Consider the following 17029-nt stretch of genomic DNA (forward strand, 5'->3'; position numbering starts at 1 on the left):
CGGGATCGCGATGACTCTTTTAACCCTCTCCAAATAAGTTTTTCTTTCAATCAATGCGATGAAATATATAGTATTAAATTTATATTGATTTTTTTGATATATTAAAATACTAATAACTCAAATATTTCTTAAATATCTTTATTTCAATAATAATTTGATCTTGAAAATAAAAATTCTACGTTTAATTTTATTAATTAAGTAGTTCTCAATATCTCAATAATGTCAGCATTCTAATAATTTTATTTTTTACTTGATTCTAAAATTCTATATTTGATACTAATAAAGTGATATTTCAATAACCCTCACGTTTCATGAAATGTTAATGATGTCAGCATTCCAATTATTTCTTGCCTCGTAATAAAATTCTACACTTTAGATTTTTTTTTTATACACACAGATAATATAATATCTAATCCCCGAGATAATATAATATCTTAATCTCTTTAAAATATCTATATTCCGATCACTAACAACGAATCAATTCATTTCATCTTATCATTCTCCTTTACATTTATCAGCAAATATTTATTCCTTTTTCCTTCACTATAAATAATCTCCGTTTCTGCTTCATCAAATGTACAGTCACGAAAGTCATTATTTTACAAGAAAATTTGCCTACTTTTGATTTTAATAAAAGTTTATATATATATATATTTATTATACATCATTTATTTTCAATGCAAAATCTTTTCGAAGAGACAAAGTTAATTTTTAAAGTAAAAGTTTCCTGTATAAAACAAAAATAATATAATTAAAAATATGCTATTTTTTGTAAATTATTATAAAATAAATATAGAAAAAACCATTGTATCTCTTAATAAAGTTCGCTAAAGTTCGAATTTTCATTTGAAATGCTTTTATATTTTTATAAGAATTGAAAATATTAGAGATATATTCCAAAATTATATTTAAAGTTCATTTCATTCTTTTAAAATAACATTCTATCAAAAAATTCCTTTTATATCTTTCACCATTTTCGATCGTTGCGTTATCGATCTTTTTTTCCTCCCCCATGTACAAAGATTTCTTCCACCGACTGTACGTACATCTGTGCCTGCAAACGGAACATATCCTTCGTATGACGCATTGAGAAATGGAAAAGAAGAAAAAAAAAAGGATGTATATCGTTTCAGAAAATATATTATTCATTCGACACGTGGCCATTGTGTTTCACGTCACGTAATGCGAACGGAAAAATCTCGTACATCGACCGATGTCGCGAAAAAAAAAAAGAAACGAAAGAAAGTCGACATCAACGTCGAATGGTCCCAAGTAGGATTCCTCACCTACACGGTTCGAGATTCACCAGGTTCCTCCACCTCCTCGTCCGAAGAGGCGCGAGTGTCTCTCCTCGTTTCGTAATTCTTGGGCAAATAATAGCACCGAAAACACACATCGGGATGTGTGAAACACCTTAAAGAAACTCCGCATCCAGTTCATGGAATTTGTAAAACCTTAAACAATGAGAGGGACGGAGTTGGAAATTCACACCGGTGAGGTGGGCGAACGGTTTTCAGTGAAAAAGAGGGCAAACTGGTAGTATATCGAGAACGTGTTAGCGTTAGTTCCATCAATGTGATGAAATATTAAGTGGTTGAAGTTTACGTAAGAAACGGTAAACGTCCGTCAGGGTAAACGGCCTATTTAACGAACATTCAATGACGAGATGAAAGTTTTTGAATTAATACTGAAATTTTCCTTTTATTAATCTTTGATTCAATTTCTTGGCGAATTTTTTTAACGGAAATGGAGGAATTTCTATAAAAGAGAAAAAATAAAATATTAATTATTTAAAATGAATCTTCGTGATGATTCATCGAACAAAGATTAAATATCCAATTTTATTTGCTTATAGTGTGAATTCATGTAATAATTATATATATATATAAGTTTAATTTTCTTTCACGTACAATTGTTACATTTTTTAATTATTGAGAATACCACTGATTTATAAATAATTGTCCCGTATTAATCGCATTTTTTCTAAAAATATTAAAAAGCATTTAATCTCTTTAATTTTTTACATGCAAGTTCTTCATTTTAAAAATATTATATATGAAATTTTTATTTATGATTATTACGAACGATTGAACAGGTTATTTTTATTCTTTTTCTCCATACAAATATATTTATAAAATAGAAATTTACTTTTCATGTAAAAAACTCATCTAAATATATATTATCGATGTAATAGCGTACTAAGACAGGGAAACCTATTACTCGTGCTGTTCTTGATCTTTGGCTCTGAAAAAAAATGAAATATTCCATAATCTTCTCATAAATAAAAAAAATAAATAATAATAAATATAATAAAAAAAATTAGAAAAATATTAGAGCGTAAATATTTATGTTAGCGACAATTACAGTTTATGATAGTTATTGTAATTAAACATTAAATTAATTCTATATTTTTATTTCCACTAAAGTATTTTGCTATATTCGCAAACAATATACGTTAAATTAAGTTACTCCCTCTTTATTATCGTTTAATATTCTAAACAAGACGTATGAAAAATGCAGCTATTGATACTTTCCTGTAATGAAACGTGCTCGAACTATCCAAGAAATTTAAATATTCAATTTCATTGAATATTTGATTCGTTTTTTTATTTCCTTTTTTTAATTATTACTTTTTAGATCATGTGGGGGAAAAAACGAGCTTTCAAAAATCTTTTAATTTTTCAGTTTTTGCTTTTTTTGTCTTTTTGCATAATTAAAACGTTTTTCATCAGTTAATATATAAGATAATTCGTTTAGAATAAGTTAGGTAATTTAAAGAATAATTTTAAAAACTATAACAATAAATATTAGAATTGGAAAAAATATTTGTTAAAGCTTATTTTTTGAGTTATGATTATTAATTTTTCATTAAAGCGAGATAGCTTTATATCTGCAACATCCCATCTTCCTCTCATCTACAATAATATAAAATTAAACTACTCACTCTAAAAATAATTTTATATATTCATTCTAATTTTCAGAATCATTAGAATCTTTTTAAATTTTTTATCAATCTCGTTAAGATATTCTTCATCCGTAATTTATTATTAATATCATGTACGTTTTTCATTACCAAATAAATATTTCCAAGATTTATTGGTTTTAGAATATATCGAAAAATTTCATAGATAATGATATATCATTCGCGAATGAATTTTTATTGTCCAACAGTTCGATAGCGATGCAAATTTTTATTATCGAATGGCTGTCGATAGCGTTGCGGATTATGTATTTAAACATAAATAAAATATGCACGCCGGAAATTGTGTCAGATATTCAATGCTTCTACGCTTGTCCCCATTAATGGAAAATCGGATCTTTAACGTCGTGAACTGTTTGCCTACATGCATGAGAAAACTTCTATTTACCGATAAAAATTTTTAAAAGTTCATGAAAATTCCAATCGCCGCGGCTGGAAAAGTTTCTGACGTGAAAATCTAATTACAATGGAACAATTGTTAAGAGATTTTAGAAAAATATCTATTTTTCTTTGAACTTTAAAATAGATTTCTATTTCAAGTGTTTCGAAAATTATATTTTATTAAAATTATTAATATAAATTATTAATTTGAGTAAAGTTTTGGACAAATAATAACTTTTTTTGTAATTTTTCGAAAATCAGTTGTAAACAATTACGCGCTAAATATTCAAACAAATTTTTCTCAAAAACGAAAATATTTTCATTATTTTTGACTTATATATAAGCATGCAAGAAACAACCCTATATTTAATTCAAAATTCGCAAAAAATGAATATAATTATTAATATAAACTATAAAATTTGAACAAGATCTCGTATATAAGATAAAGTTTCTTATTATTTTGTTATTAAATTAATATGATTTTTAAAAAATGAATCATCAAGTCCAAAATTCAAAATTATAGGGCAATAACGAAGAAATGATCGATCCATTTTCAAGACGGATTCCTTTACGATATTTTAACCAATTAACCAAGCCGGTGGTTAATTATTATGTCAACGAAATAACATAATAATAAGTTATTGCCCTCCTGTGCAATAGGTGTAACAAGGAAATTCTCAACTTTGCCAACTTGCGCGCAACTCAATCCCAACGCGCCTCCCTTCACGATATCCAGGTAATTCGCGATATTGCAAATACCTTGGTACAGTTTAAAACGCTTGTCAAAGTTGAATCGATTGCCGAGAGATTGATTCAACGAGCAGAGAATTGCGACTAGTGCCATTACGGTCACCGATAATTTACGATTGTTACGTGTATAATCGGTTTGAAACGAGAGAATGGCACAAAGAGAGGGTATATATAAGACCTTTATTCGAAAGTAGATACTGTATTTGTTTCGATGAATTGACGAAAAAATATTAATCAATGTTAAAGTTCGTTCGATGGAAAATGGATACTTACAAAATTTTTTTTCTAAGGGAACAATGGTTTCTCAACAATGGTAAGAATTATTTACTTACTTGATAGAAAAGATTATCCGATGGAGAATACGAATATCGATAACAATATTATTCTGTTTTAGTTTTGATCGTGTATCTTAACTATTATATCTATCAATATCAATAGATTTCATATTCTTCTTTCTATAATTACCAAATATATATTAATTAACTATATCATTGAGATAAAATTATCTATTTATCTATTTATAATCACGCAAAAATTTAGATATTTGAATCAGTATCAAGTATAATATCAAGAGACGAATGTACATTTACCGATAAAATTAAGAAATAAATTCATATATTCGAATATATTTATATATTTATATTTTTGATCTTTTGAAAAACAGTTTATTTATACATCGATAAACAATAAATTTCTTATGCTTGCAAGTTCGAATAAGTGCTTGTATAAAGAGCAAGCAAAAACAATTTGCAAATATTTAATTTGTTTCTTAATTTTTATCAATAACTTTTACATATAACATAATATAACTTTGACCAAGCAGATCATAAAATTCACTTCAAAAACAGAGCTTCCTTCGTTCTACTGTAAACATGTTACGCAAGAAAAACTATTAACATAGTAAACTCGTAACTAACATACTAAACTCATAACGGCTATTTATAAAAAAAAAAGAAAAAAATATCGCCAATATAATATTGGTCGAATTGCGCAAGATCGATACCGAGTATAGATCTCTATTTCATATCACAGCGTTCTGCCCAACGTGACGTTTCACAAGGGGTGAAAAACGGTAATACACACGGGTCTACCTTTACTTTCTCCAATATCAATTATACACGGTTGCCTATCGATCTTTGCCCATCGACGAGCAAATCAGGCCGTGGCTAAAAATCGGGGCACGCGAGTACATCGAGCGGGAAAGGCCGCATTTGCGGTTCGTGGTACACTGGTAATCCCATTCTCCGTTTTGCTACCGTGAAATCATAACCCCTACTTGCCTTCATTTCACTTACTTCGACTTGGATGTTTATCCCGAGTTTTAACTTTTAGATCCTTGTAAATTTACTTTTATTTCTGGATCACATATAATTTTTAATTCTGTAATTATATTATCGATGTATGCTGTTTGTATTCTCTAAATTCTCAGAAATATGAATAGAAAGAGATTAATATAATAGAATTTTAAACAGAAAATTAATAGTTTGATTTTGATGTTGGAATATTAATAAAATGTTTCCAAAATTTTGAATTCAAAATTTGCAATTTTAAAATCACTCGTATCACTTTTCTTCTAACGATAATTTGTTTTAGAGAATAAAGTTTCAAGTAATAAAATGTTTAATATTTTGCATTTTCTTTTTCTCCATGAGAAAAATCACTTTTATCACTTTATCACTATATTATACCATTACATTATTCCGTTATTACAGCATGACAAAGTATGAAAATCAATTGACACAACTTTTTAATTCTTTTTTTTTCAGATGAAACTGAAAAAATTGCAATCATCAACCAACTTACATATTCTTTCACAAATAAAGAAATTTCATTTACAAAATATCGATCACATTTAATATCTTTTAATTTTCTATTCTGCATATTACACTGACGAATGCAACGATGATTTTGATTCCATTTCAAGATTAAATTCACGTAATGGCGCATTATCTTCAGGGATAAAAACAATTGAAAAATCGTATATTCCGTCACTTCTCATTTAACTCGCCGACGTTGATGTTGCGAGACGAAACAGTTGTCAGTAGTGCTCGAAACAAATAACTCAAACTTTTTTTTCTCTCCATTTCTCTTCCCTCTTTATCTTAATTTCAATTTTCTTTTTACTCTTTCTCGCCGCTTCTCCTCTTTCTCTCTTCTTCTTTCTTTCGTTAAGTGAAAACACGTCGATGTTAATTTACTCGAGTTTACAGCATTCCATGGGTTGTGCGTTCCAATTCACGCCTAAGTCTCTCCCCCATGCTCTGACGTTCGAGGACGTTCGAGCATCGAAACAACCAGAATACATGCACGTATGCTCCGTTGGGTGTGCTACACATGTATCGGTGAAAATTTTTAACCGGGATAAATTTAACGAATTTATTTGTCTTAACAATTTCATCCCACACGAATGAACGATTGAACGTGTTTTCTGAAAGTTCGACGTGCTCTACTTCGTTCGGTGAGATTCTTATTTGAAAATGGTTTCTATAGAAGTCGTATTTAAAGTTTATGATTCATTTTTAAATTTAGGGTGTAATTTTATGATTGGAATGTTACGTAAAAAGATTTGAAGATAGAGAAATATTGTAATATGTGACTAAAAATATAGATATTATTTATGTTTTGATGAATGGCACTTTAAATTTGATATTAAATAAAATAGAAAATATTCATTCTTTTTATTTAATATGTATTATGATTCCTAATATCTATATTTTAAAAGTCAATTGATGTAAATTTTATATGTATTTTCATTTTAGGTGAAAATTTTCACAAAAAAGAAAGTTCATTTTTATGGAGATATATATTATATAAAATCATTTATGAGTTAACGTTTATTTGTCGCATTTTAAGAAATTATCTAGAAATTCTCCAAAGATACAAAATCATAAATGGCTGAAGAAATAATGCGAACTGATTTTCTTATACAGTATCGAAAATTAAGATTTAATTTTTCAAAGATTCGCATATCACACATTTCTTTTATTACAAAGGAAAGTAATATCTATTGAAAAATCAAGAATTAATTATTTTATAATATATTTATAGCATTTATCATTTTTTGCCTAATTATCAACTAACACTATTTTATTACTTAATAAAAAAGTTCTTTTTTATTAAAATATTACATTATCGGTATTTAATACATTTAGCAAAATCCATAAAGCAAAGTATTAACAATTATTTAAATACACAAAAAATTATAATTGCCCGTCTCCCTCTTCGTAGATAAAGAAGTTCTCTGCATTGATATTATTTATTTTAATTATTCAGTTCGTGTAAAAATAAAAAAAAAACAAAATTCCATTTTTTCACAAAATTCCAAAGTACGAAAGTTCTCTTTACAAATGATTTTAATGCAAAGCCAGACGTAGAAATATGAACAAGTGTCTCTTCCGGTTAAAAGATTTTTCAAAAGCATTCGATGGTATCCTAATTTCTCATCAATCCTCGTGTCACACTCCTCGAAATTCTCCTTAAAATCCTTCAGAATACTCGAAAAACGACGTACAGAAATTTCTCAAGACATGTTTCTCGAATGCCCCTTTTCCACTATCATAAGCCTGAACTTTGGACGCGGTTGTCAACGGTTACTTACGTAAAGTCGAGACACGTCGCCGATGCATCGTGGCTTTTTGAATTAAAGAAGCGGAAAAGATTAGACTGAATTCTATCCGTGATCTATCACTTATCGTTATTCCAAATCTGCGAATCTCGGTAAGAAGTCTCGTTACGTTGCCGTGTGCCTCCTTGGAACTACCTGAGAGCACGATAATCACGTGACACGTTTTATTGCGCAACTGGATCGGTGGACGGGGACCTTGATTACGCTTGCACCTTCGCGGATATTTTTACCATTTCGTTTTTCATTTTTCCCCCCTTCTTCTTCTTCTTTTTTTTTTTTCCTTTTTTCACGAGCAATCGCTCGATGCTCATTTTTCATTCGAAGTATATATATTGAATGGTTTGCTTCTTTTTCGCCGATTCGTTTGTACGAAGTGAAGTATTTCAAACAGCGATAATGTATCAAGAAATTTGAATTAAGTTGGTGCATGTGAAGTGTTGTTCCTTCACAGAGATTTAATTCAATGGACAAATAATGGACTTAAATTTTCGTACTACGTTAATTGTTATAAAATAGATTGATGAATTCGAGATCCGAAAAGAAGATTAATGGTATATTGGTTTTTTAAAATTGAATTTATTGAAGTTAAGCTTGACAAATAACTTATTGGAGAGATAGAGTAATAAAAGAATGTTCGTTTCAAATGGATTACGAAAGAAGAATTTACTACGAATCATATATATTGAACGAAATTTATAATAAAAATCCGAACAAAGGATATTTGAAACGTAAAAAAAGTTTAAATATGAAAAAATAGAGCATAAGATGTTGGAAATATTGACTCAGCAAAAAATACGATTTAATCGATGAATTCTTTCGAAAAAAAAAAGAGTTACTTTAAAAAATTGTAGAATTTTGAAACAATTGAATTATTTAATAATAATTTAACAAAAGTAGAATCGAGTTGAAATTATTTCGACTAAATAGCTATATTTTCGAGATATTATCGCTGCTTTTAATTTCGAGTAATTTTCAAAAAATGAGAAGAGAAATCGTAAATAGAATTAACGAGAAATTAAGTATTTTTTTCTTCGAGTAAAAGTTAAAGAATACACGATATTACGAATAATTCAAAAAATTTTTATATTGTATTATTGTGAATTTTTATTCCATTTTCTCTTTTCGAATTATTTTAATTCTTAAAATAATTTTCTATCGAGAATGAATTTATATAGAAAATACATGCGTTCTGTTCAAGCAAAGTAAATTCGCGCAAGTTTTTTTTTCCATCATCGAAACATAACGAAAAAAAAAAAAATGAATACTGTAGTTCTGAAAACTCATATTGCGTAACTCGATCGGTGAACACAGGCCTCGATGACGCGTGCACTTTTGCAAGTATTTTTATTTTCACGATACACAAGTCTTCGAGCAAATTTTTCCTTTCCTCGAATGCTCGTTTAGAAAAATTCTTGTTGACGGAAGAAATTTCTCATCGATAAACATCTTCACGATAATACGCTATCTTGAACATCTCTGCATAAAAACTATTCAATAAATTAATTTCGTTTAATTTTTAAAAGATTAAAAAAAAAAAGAATCAAACTAAAATTAAATAAACGATTTTGCAATATACAAAGATACGGCTGTTAAAGACCTAAAAGTTGGGGATATGTTTAATTTTTAGCGGACTTCAGTAACGTTTCATCACTTTGCAAAAGCGCAACATATATGAAACGTGACATGCAAGAAATAGATAAGCAAACCACGAACACAGGTGCAATTGCACGTTACCATGGATTCAGAGCTACTGTCTCTAAGGTTAAAGTACAAGGATCGATTTAATTAGCCGTTCAAGTAATACACGTAACTGTACGTGTAACTATTTCATAATTAATATATTTTTTGTACGATTCCAACTTTAAAAATGTTAAATACATGTTTATTAATCTTTTCTTTTTCTTTTTTTCTTTATTAATCAAGAATTATTAAATAAAATTTTTCAATATAGTTGCATTTATGCAGCACGTCAGTTTCTTTCTGGCAAATGTTAATTTTCCATAGCAAGTGTTATTTCTCCATTGTGTGATAACGAAAACGCTATAAGTCTTACGCGATAAAAAACTAACTATATCGAGACACAATTGAAATAATGTACTGCCTATATAGAACTTTGATAAATTAGGCTATACATTAATCTGTTGATCGTACGATACGCAATCTCATTGTTAACCTCAGGTATAGAAGCGTAGCGATGGCTGAAAATATTATATCGTTCTCGTATCGAGTACGCCGATGGTTCTATTTTCCATCGTTGTGTTAATTATCGTCAATCAAGAATCTATTTATCTATATATATTTCAAATCACTAGAATGTGTTTTACATTGTCACATAGCATTGTCATAAAGGTTTTTCTAAATCATCTTTTTAATCCCGTTAAACAAGAATGTACATTTTTAAAACGAGTTTTATTGTGCAAATAAAAATTGCGTTTCTACTGAATCTAAATAAATTGTATTATCATATATAATATTATTTTATTCGTTTCATCAAGTATAATTTATTTAAATGAATTTTCTAAATTATAAATTATTAAATAGGAATTAAATGATAGAATACATATCCAATATAAATCAGACGATTTAGTAAATAAATATATTTTATCATTATATTTAATATTTATTTAAGTAATATTTCTATTTTAAAAAAAAATTTATATAATGATTAATATTTTTCCAACTGCGAAGAGCTAGAAAGAAAGAAAAATTTATCGAATGTCTAGATATTAACAGATCGCGATATATATTTACTTCAAAATGTAGAAATAGTGATAGTGATTATAAAAATTGTGATAAAAGTTTCATCTACTTCAACTTATAAAGATCGAATTATTCTGAATTCTACAAATTATAAAGATTGCATTACATTTATTTATTAAATATAATCTAATTTATTCCGATGAAAAATCAACGCATTACAGCGTGATAATTGCATCAAAAAATCAATTCTTGAGATATTTTGCATATTTTAAAATGAATACATTATAAAATATCACGTATGACATAAAATGATTAAAGTTCATTTTACTTTGTATCAATTCATAATCCAGTTCTATTAGTATTTTAATTCTTCTTCTTTTTACGATCTTATCAAATCTCTTCCAACTTTGTTAAAATTTCATTTGTACGCCATTGTTTGAAAAAAAAAAGAGCACGTTAAAAATATAAAATTTCGCGCGTATTGATGCACGTTAAGCATTATGGCGCTCAGATAAGCATGCACCGCGAATTTTATCACGCGACACAACTAATATACTTTTACAACGAAGATGATGGTATACATGTATATATGGCTAATCGTTCGACAGTTTCGTTAAGTAATCAGGTAAATTCGTCCTTCGCCTATTATCTACCGATAGCGTACTCGTGTTTCATTTTTTTTTTTTTTTTACTTATTCGGTTTGAAGTTATTTTAACTAAAACTAATATGTATATTTCAATATATTTGAAAATTCTAGACTAGATTAATATTTAAAATATTAAAAATATCATTATTGTATAAATATTTTAACGAATTAAGATTTAATTTGTTAATGACATCAAATATCTTTTATTTGAAATTTACTTTTCTCCGGAATTAATCTATGAGAGTTCTTCTCCTTCGATTGGAACTTCGATTAACGCGTATTATTACATAAATGTAATTGGAAAATTCATTTTTATTTATTTTGAATAACTTTCTAAAGATAATCAATCGTTTCAAAAATTTCCAAAATTTCCAAAAAAAAGTTAAACGGTTTAGTAGGATAGATACTAATAAATTTTCGCCTAAAAAATGTATAAAAATAAATCGTAAAATCAATTGTTATAACTTTTTTTTTCCAATTTCTTCTCTAAATATGTTAGCCTCTTTAAAATACAAGTTTACGTTAATTTATCTACATTTTCTTTTTCAAATTATTGCATAATTTATATTCGATTTTACAACAATTTATCACAAAAACAAAACTATAATACTATAATTACACTAACAATAGATTCATATTTTCAAGATATAAATCGATGACATAATTGCGCAATTAAAAACTGGAAATCTTTGCCCGACGCGGCGCTATTCACGTTTCGAAATGCGTTTGTGGAAAATTATTTCGTAGGCTTATTTGCGCAGACCGACTCCATAATATTCTCAACAGCGAATTGTTACACGTGGCGAGCATCGTCCTCGGCAAATGGGCCGCGAGTCGTTTGCAACAGCCATTTTCAGACACCGAGAAACAGTAAACCCTATGAAAAATGTCGCCGTCTACAGACATGATTTGCATTCGTGCAAATAACACGGCAATTGTCTATAGTTTCAACTTATTATTACGAAGGATTTTTCGTAAGAGAGACACGTTAAGAGAATTGCGAGGAAAAATCGTAATTTGATTTTCGAAAAATTCAGAAGGAATTATAAACTGAAAGTAAACGTGTCACGTAACGATAATCCATAACTGGATTAATGAAAATTTCCCGATGGAACTTATCTCGAATAAAAATTCTAATTTTTATTATATTTTTGCATCGTTTTGAAAAACTTGCAACGATCGAAAAGCATTAAAAACGAATCAAAGAGTTAACGAGTTAAGCGATTTTTAACCGGAAAATGTTTCTCGATTTAAACTAGACCAAGTTAAATTGTACCCCATTGGAAACTTGTTGCGCATCCTTTGCGCCACCCAACTCACCCGAATAGCTAATCTCTATTACGAACAAAGTTGATCGTGAAAAATGATCATTAGCGCTGCAGCACGTTCCGATTAGATTTAAATATTGTTCGAAGCAAGTTTCAAAGAAACACTACATCATCACGAGTCGAAAGAGTAAATGTTGTCCCAGAGACATAGTCCGAGGAAACGTAATACACTGGTTGGCAACCGTCTCACAGTCTCGTGTGTCGCATTCGTTTTACAGCTAGTTAAACTTACCAGGAATCAACGATATGTAACATTGTAACGCGATTCTCATCGTAACAAATATTATTAATACACACCAGTAGCTCGACGCGATATTAATCCTGTCACGATGTGTTTCGATTCGATTTTTTTTAATAGGCTCGATGGAAATAACGCTTATCTCGGTTTCCACCGTGCGTGCACGTACACGCGATACACACATTCGTATTCACGCTCCAGATCCACGGGTTAGTGGGGAAATCCTTCGTCAAATAGATAAGTCACGACTTTAACACTTAAAACATTTCCATTCCATTCGGCCGTCTATTCCAACACGATCAACTTTCTTATTTAAATCGAAATCTTTAACACCAACCTGCAAATTCTAAAATTTATCCGAAACAGAATTCTTCCATCGGGTGCCTATTTTAAAAATAATAAAAGAAGAAAAACGAAGAATAAAAAAAAGAGAGAGAGAGAGACCTCTTACTTGCGCAATTCGTACTCATCCATCGGTGAATTATAAGGAACGTAGCCACCCCTAAATGTTTCCTTCCCACTGGAACAACACACGAATATCCGGGGTGAAACGTGGGGGGGAAAAAAAAAAGGTTGCAGCCGCGTAGACGCTCACGGCCGAGTAGGATAGCCGTCACGTGCTGGACGATCCGGCCACGTTCACCGTCCAACCGTCGAGAAGCGACTGTGCGTTCGCGGCTACTCCACCTCCTACCACCTAGCAACCCTCCTCGTGGAGAGGAGGGCACACGCACCAAGAGGCCACGTTCTACTGCTGACACACAAACGCTCGCGCCACAGCAAGCGAACGCAGATATCAAAGATATACGCGGTGTATACGTGATGCGAGCTGGTGTAAGTATAAGGCTGATTCGTGTTTCCACACCTATACAGGTACGGGGGTGAGCGCGCGCGCACCTAGCGTACACCTGAGCGCAGTCGGGCCTGTGTAAACGAAAAATGCATTACGAAAAACGAGTTGAGAGGAGAGAAACGAAAAGAAGTGCAGGTAGAAGAAGGTATATGCACCAGTGTGTGCTGTAACAGTCGAACTTTACTGTTGTGAACTCGCATTCGAGTGAGTCCATTTTCTTCAAGTATTTATAGGTGAAGATAGTGGATGAAAGAAAGGGAAAAAGGAATATCGTTTGTTTAAAATTGTAAATTATATATAGCATCGATCGATTGTTTTGATATTCCAGATATTTAAGGTTTTTTTAGCTCTTTTTTGGATTAATTTTATCATATAGATTCGTTCCTGCCCTTAAGTCACGGGTTTCTTGAAATATAATCGATAATGGATTTTTGCTTCCTTTAAAAAAAAGTTGTTGAATAGAGAATAAGAATCTCTAGAAATAAAAATATCTTTTATTAATAATAATTGCATGATGCATGATGCAGAAATAAATTCTATTTAAAGGAAATTTAATTTTCATCATGTTAAATCGCTTGATTATAACTACTATAATTATAAACTTATAATTTTACTGATTCACTTTATTATAAATAGTTCTATCATGAATAATTGCTGATCCTGCTATCATATCCTTAAAATTACAGAAATAGATACATACTTGCTAAATAAATAAGAAATTCATAGCAAAAATTTAAATTCAATTTAATTTTTTCTTTTATAAAGTAATTGCAAAAATAAAACTGAAATAAAGATTGTTTCATTCTTTAAATATTCCAAACCGCACTTCGTTTTTGCTTATATTCTTTTAAAATTTCCTACAGATTATTTGTTAATTCAAAATCCTTTTCAACACTCAAATGATACATATATAAATTATTCCTACCATCGAAAAAATTAATTAATTTTCTCACTCTCCTTGAAAAGTACAAGAATTATCAAGAGTCGTTTCCACCACCTTTCCTATTATATTCTTATTCTACTACATTCATCGTCACTTCGTCCATCGCTAATACGTTCGTCGATGCACTCGATAATATATTCAGTTCGCACGTGCACATACTACGCACGATGCAGTTCTTTAGTCTGCTTACCGATGACAAACGCAAGTGCATCCGAACGATTGCTGCACGCACAAAGCGTGTCGTAAACGCTGTCGTGTTTGCACGCAAGCGATCGCATACGGCTCTCTCTATGCACCATGATGACGATCCTCGAGGACATCGTGCCATATGCTCTGTCCTATCCGTTGCTCAGTTACCGTGTGTGCAAATTCACTGTAGGATAGTGAAAATGTACGCACAATACGATAATGAAAATGTTGACACTTTAAATTAGGAATTGATTTCGATGTCGACTTGATAATTTATAAATATTCGGAAGAATACTGAAAGGCAGAACGAAGAATCGAGTTAATTTCTAATTGAAGGTTTTGCAATAAGAGAAGAGGACAGATCCGTTTTTGCAACAATTTTAGAGAAATTAGAAGGAGAATCTGCTTTATGAAGTTGTTTTTGAGATTAAAAAGAATAATTAAAGAAATATATCTTTTTTATACATAATAAGTAGTAAATAGCTATAGGATTGATAATTTCTTGTTTCAATTATTAGCGAATTTTTCGAATTTGAAGCATAAATTTAACAAGAAAGAAATTTTTTAAAATTGAACTTATAATTGTTTTAAAGTGCTGAATAGTTCATATCGAGAAAATAGGAAAATATTTATTACTTGTGAATGCTCGTGAAACAGGAGCTTTAGTCTGGAGAGTAGGGATTGTGAATAATGAGCGTATCAAGAGTCAATTTACTTGCTTACAACCTCGTTAATTTTTTAATTGAATGAATTCTTGAACAAACGCTTTTTCATTTGACAAGCAAAGAATTAAAACAAAGAGAAGTTTGAATTTTTATCATATTGTTGTTATTCTTTGAAGATGTAAACATAAATACATTAAAAAAATAGGAAATTTTTAGATAATCAAATTAATGCTTCCGATGAATGAATATTTAAAAAAATATATTATTTTATCAACGTTCAAGAAAAAAATCTATTCCTGCATCATTATTATATCAAGAATTTAAATTGATTTTTATATTAAAAAAGATATCAAAAATTTCTTTCTCTTTCTTTGAAACAATTTGTCCAATTTTATGCATATGATATAATTCATAAAAATAAAAATTAATAAATATATGTGATTGATCGTTCGATTAATTTATCTATCTAGTTAATACATTAAAGAAACATTACTACTAATGAATATTTAAAGACCTTTAATTTTAAGATATTTAAAATATTTGCAATTAGTGAAAGTCATTATTTCACAATTACTAAAATATTTTTCAGCAATGAAAAAAATAAAAATTTGTGATTTCATGAAATCATGAAATACAAATCGTATCTTGATAAATGTAAACGATCTATATTTCTTTTCGAAACATCCAAAAAAAAATCTTCTTCGAGAAGAACGAGAGAAGAATTGTATGAAAATATTCTTCCACGAAATAAATTTTACAAATGCATTCCATAAATTTATCATAAAAAAAGATTATATACATTGAATTATATTATATTTTGACAATATTTTTACAAACTATAATAATTATCTCATTTTTCACAAATATAATATTAATTTATGAAACTTTAATTAACACCTAAATTAAATTCATAGAAATTTGTAGATTTCAGAAATTTTATTAATTCACATATTAGTTATTTACATATATCATTTATTTTTTTATAAGTTTGACAAATTGCTTCAAATAAAGAGATAAGAATAGATATATCTAGAAGATTAATTGAAGATAGAAAAGTGATATAGTGATAATATTTTCTATTTGTTTAATAAAATAATCTGTATGTTTTTTCAAATATTAAAACATTAAATGTTATGTTTTATTTAAGGAAAAATAATGCATTTGTATCAATTCTTATCATTATTAGAATACATTTGTGCTATTTTTTTTTAAATTTAAATATGAATAATCATTTTAAAAATATAATACACTTTTCCACAAAAACGCTATTATACTAAGAAAATATTTGTAATATTTTTCTTCTATGTGAATGTTTATAAATATTATTTATCATTTATTATATTGACTACAAAAATTATATATACATTTGTATTTTCTATAAAAACACTAAAAATATTACATTATTTTTCCTTTATATAAATATTATGCAATATTTATTATGTTTAGTTAACAAAAAAAACATTCACTTGTAAAACATTTTCATTAAATCCTATAATTACAAATTTTTCACTGAATTATTTCATTCCACGAATTAATTATTCATTAATTATACATATGTAACATTATAAAAAAAAAATAAAAATAAATAACACATTCAAATTTAAAATTTAGAATTAAAATCGTCACACGAAATCGTAACAGGAAATAGTCCAGTGTTCTTGCAGCGCGAATGCGGACGCGTCGACGAAATTTCCGGAGTGCATAAAGATTCGTTTAAAAAAAAAAAAGAA

General features: G+C 28.8%; 1 protein-coding gene and 1 long non-coding RNA gene across 5 annotated transcripts in view; both read right to left on the reverse strand.

Annotated features, from left to right (window-relative positions):
• LOC107996024 (thyroid receptor-interacting protein 11) overlaps positions 1 to 17029 on the reverse strand; it is a 59059-nt gene that overhangs the window by 30473 nt on the left and 11557 nt on the right. The window contains exon 1 of one of the 4 annotated variants that reach the window (XM_062071862.1): positions 13094 to 13237. The exons of the other annotated variants lie outside the window; for them this stretch is intronic. The gene's annotated coding sequence lies outside the window, so the exon portion shown is untranslated. Of the gene's footprint in view, positions 1 to 13093; positions 13238 to 17029 lie in introns of those variants that run through there. 4 annotated transcript variants of the gene reach the window in all.
• LOC133665709 (uncharacterized) lies at positions 1874 to 13243 on the reverse strand. The gene is made up of 2 exons (XR_009828949.1): positions 13101 to 13243; positions 1874 to 2244 (listed from the first exon to the last, which is right to left on the reverse strand). It is a non-coding gene; the product is annotated as an uncharacterized LOC133665709 (long non-coding RNA).

Source organism: Apis cerana, linkage group LG2 (genome assembly GCF_029169275.1).
Source record: "Apis cerana isolate GH-2021 linkage group LG2, AcerK_1.0, whole genome shotgun sequence".
In the NCBI taxonomy this organism is placed as follows: domain Eukaryota; kingdom Metazoa; phylum Arthropoda; class Insecta; order Hymenoptera; family Apidae; genus Apis; species Apis cerana.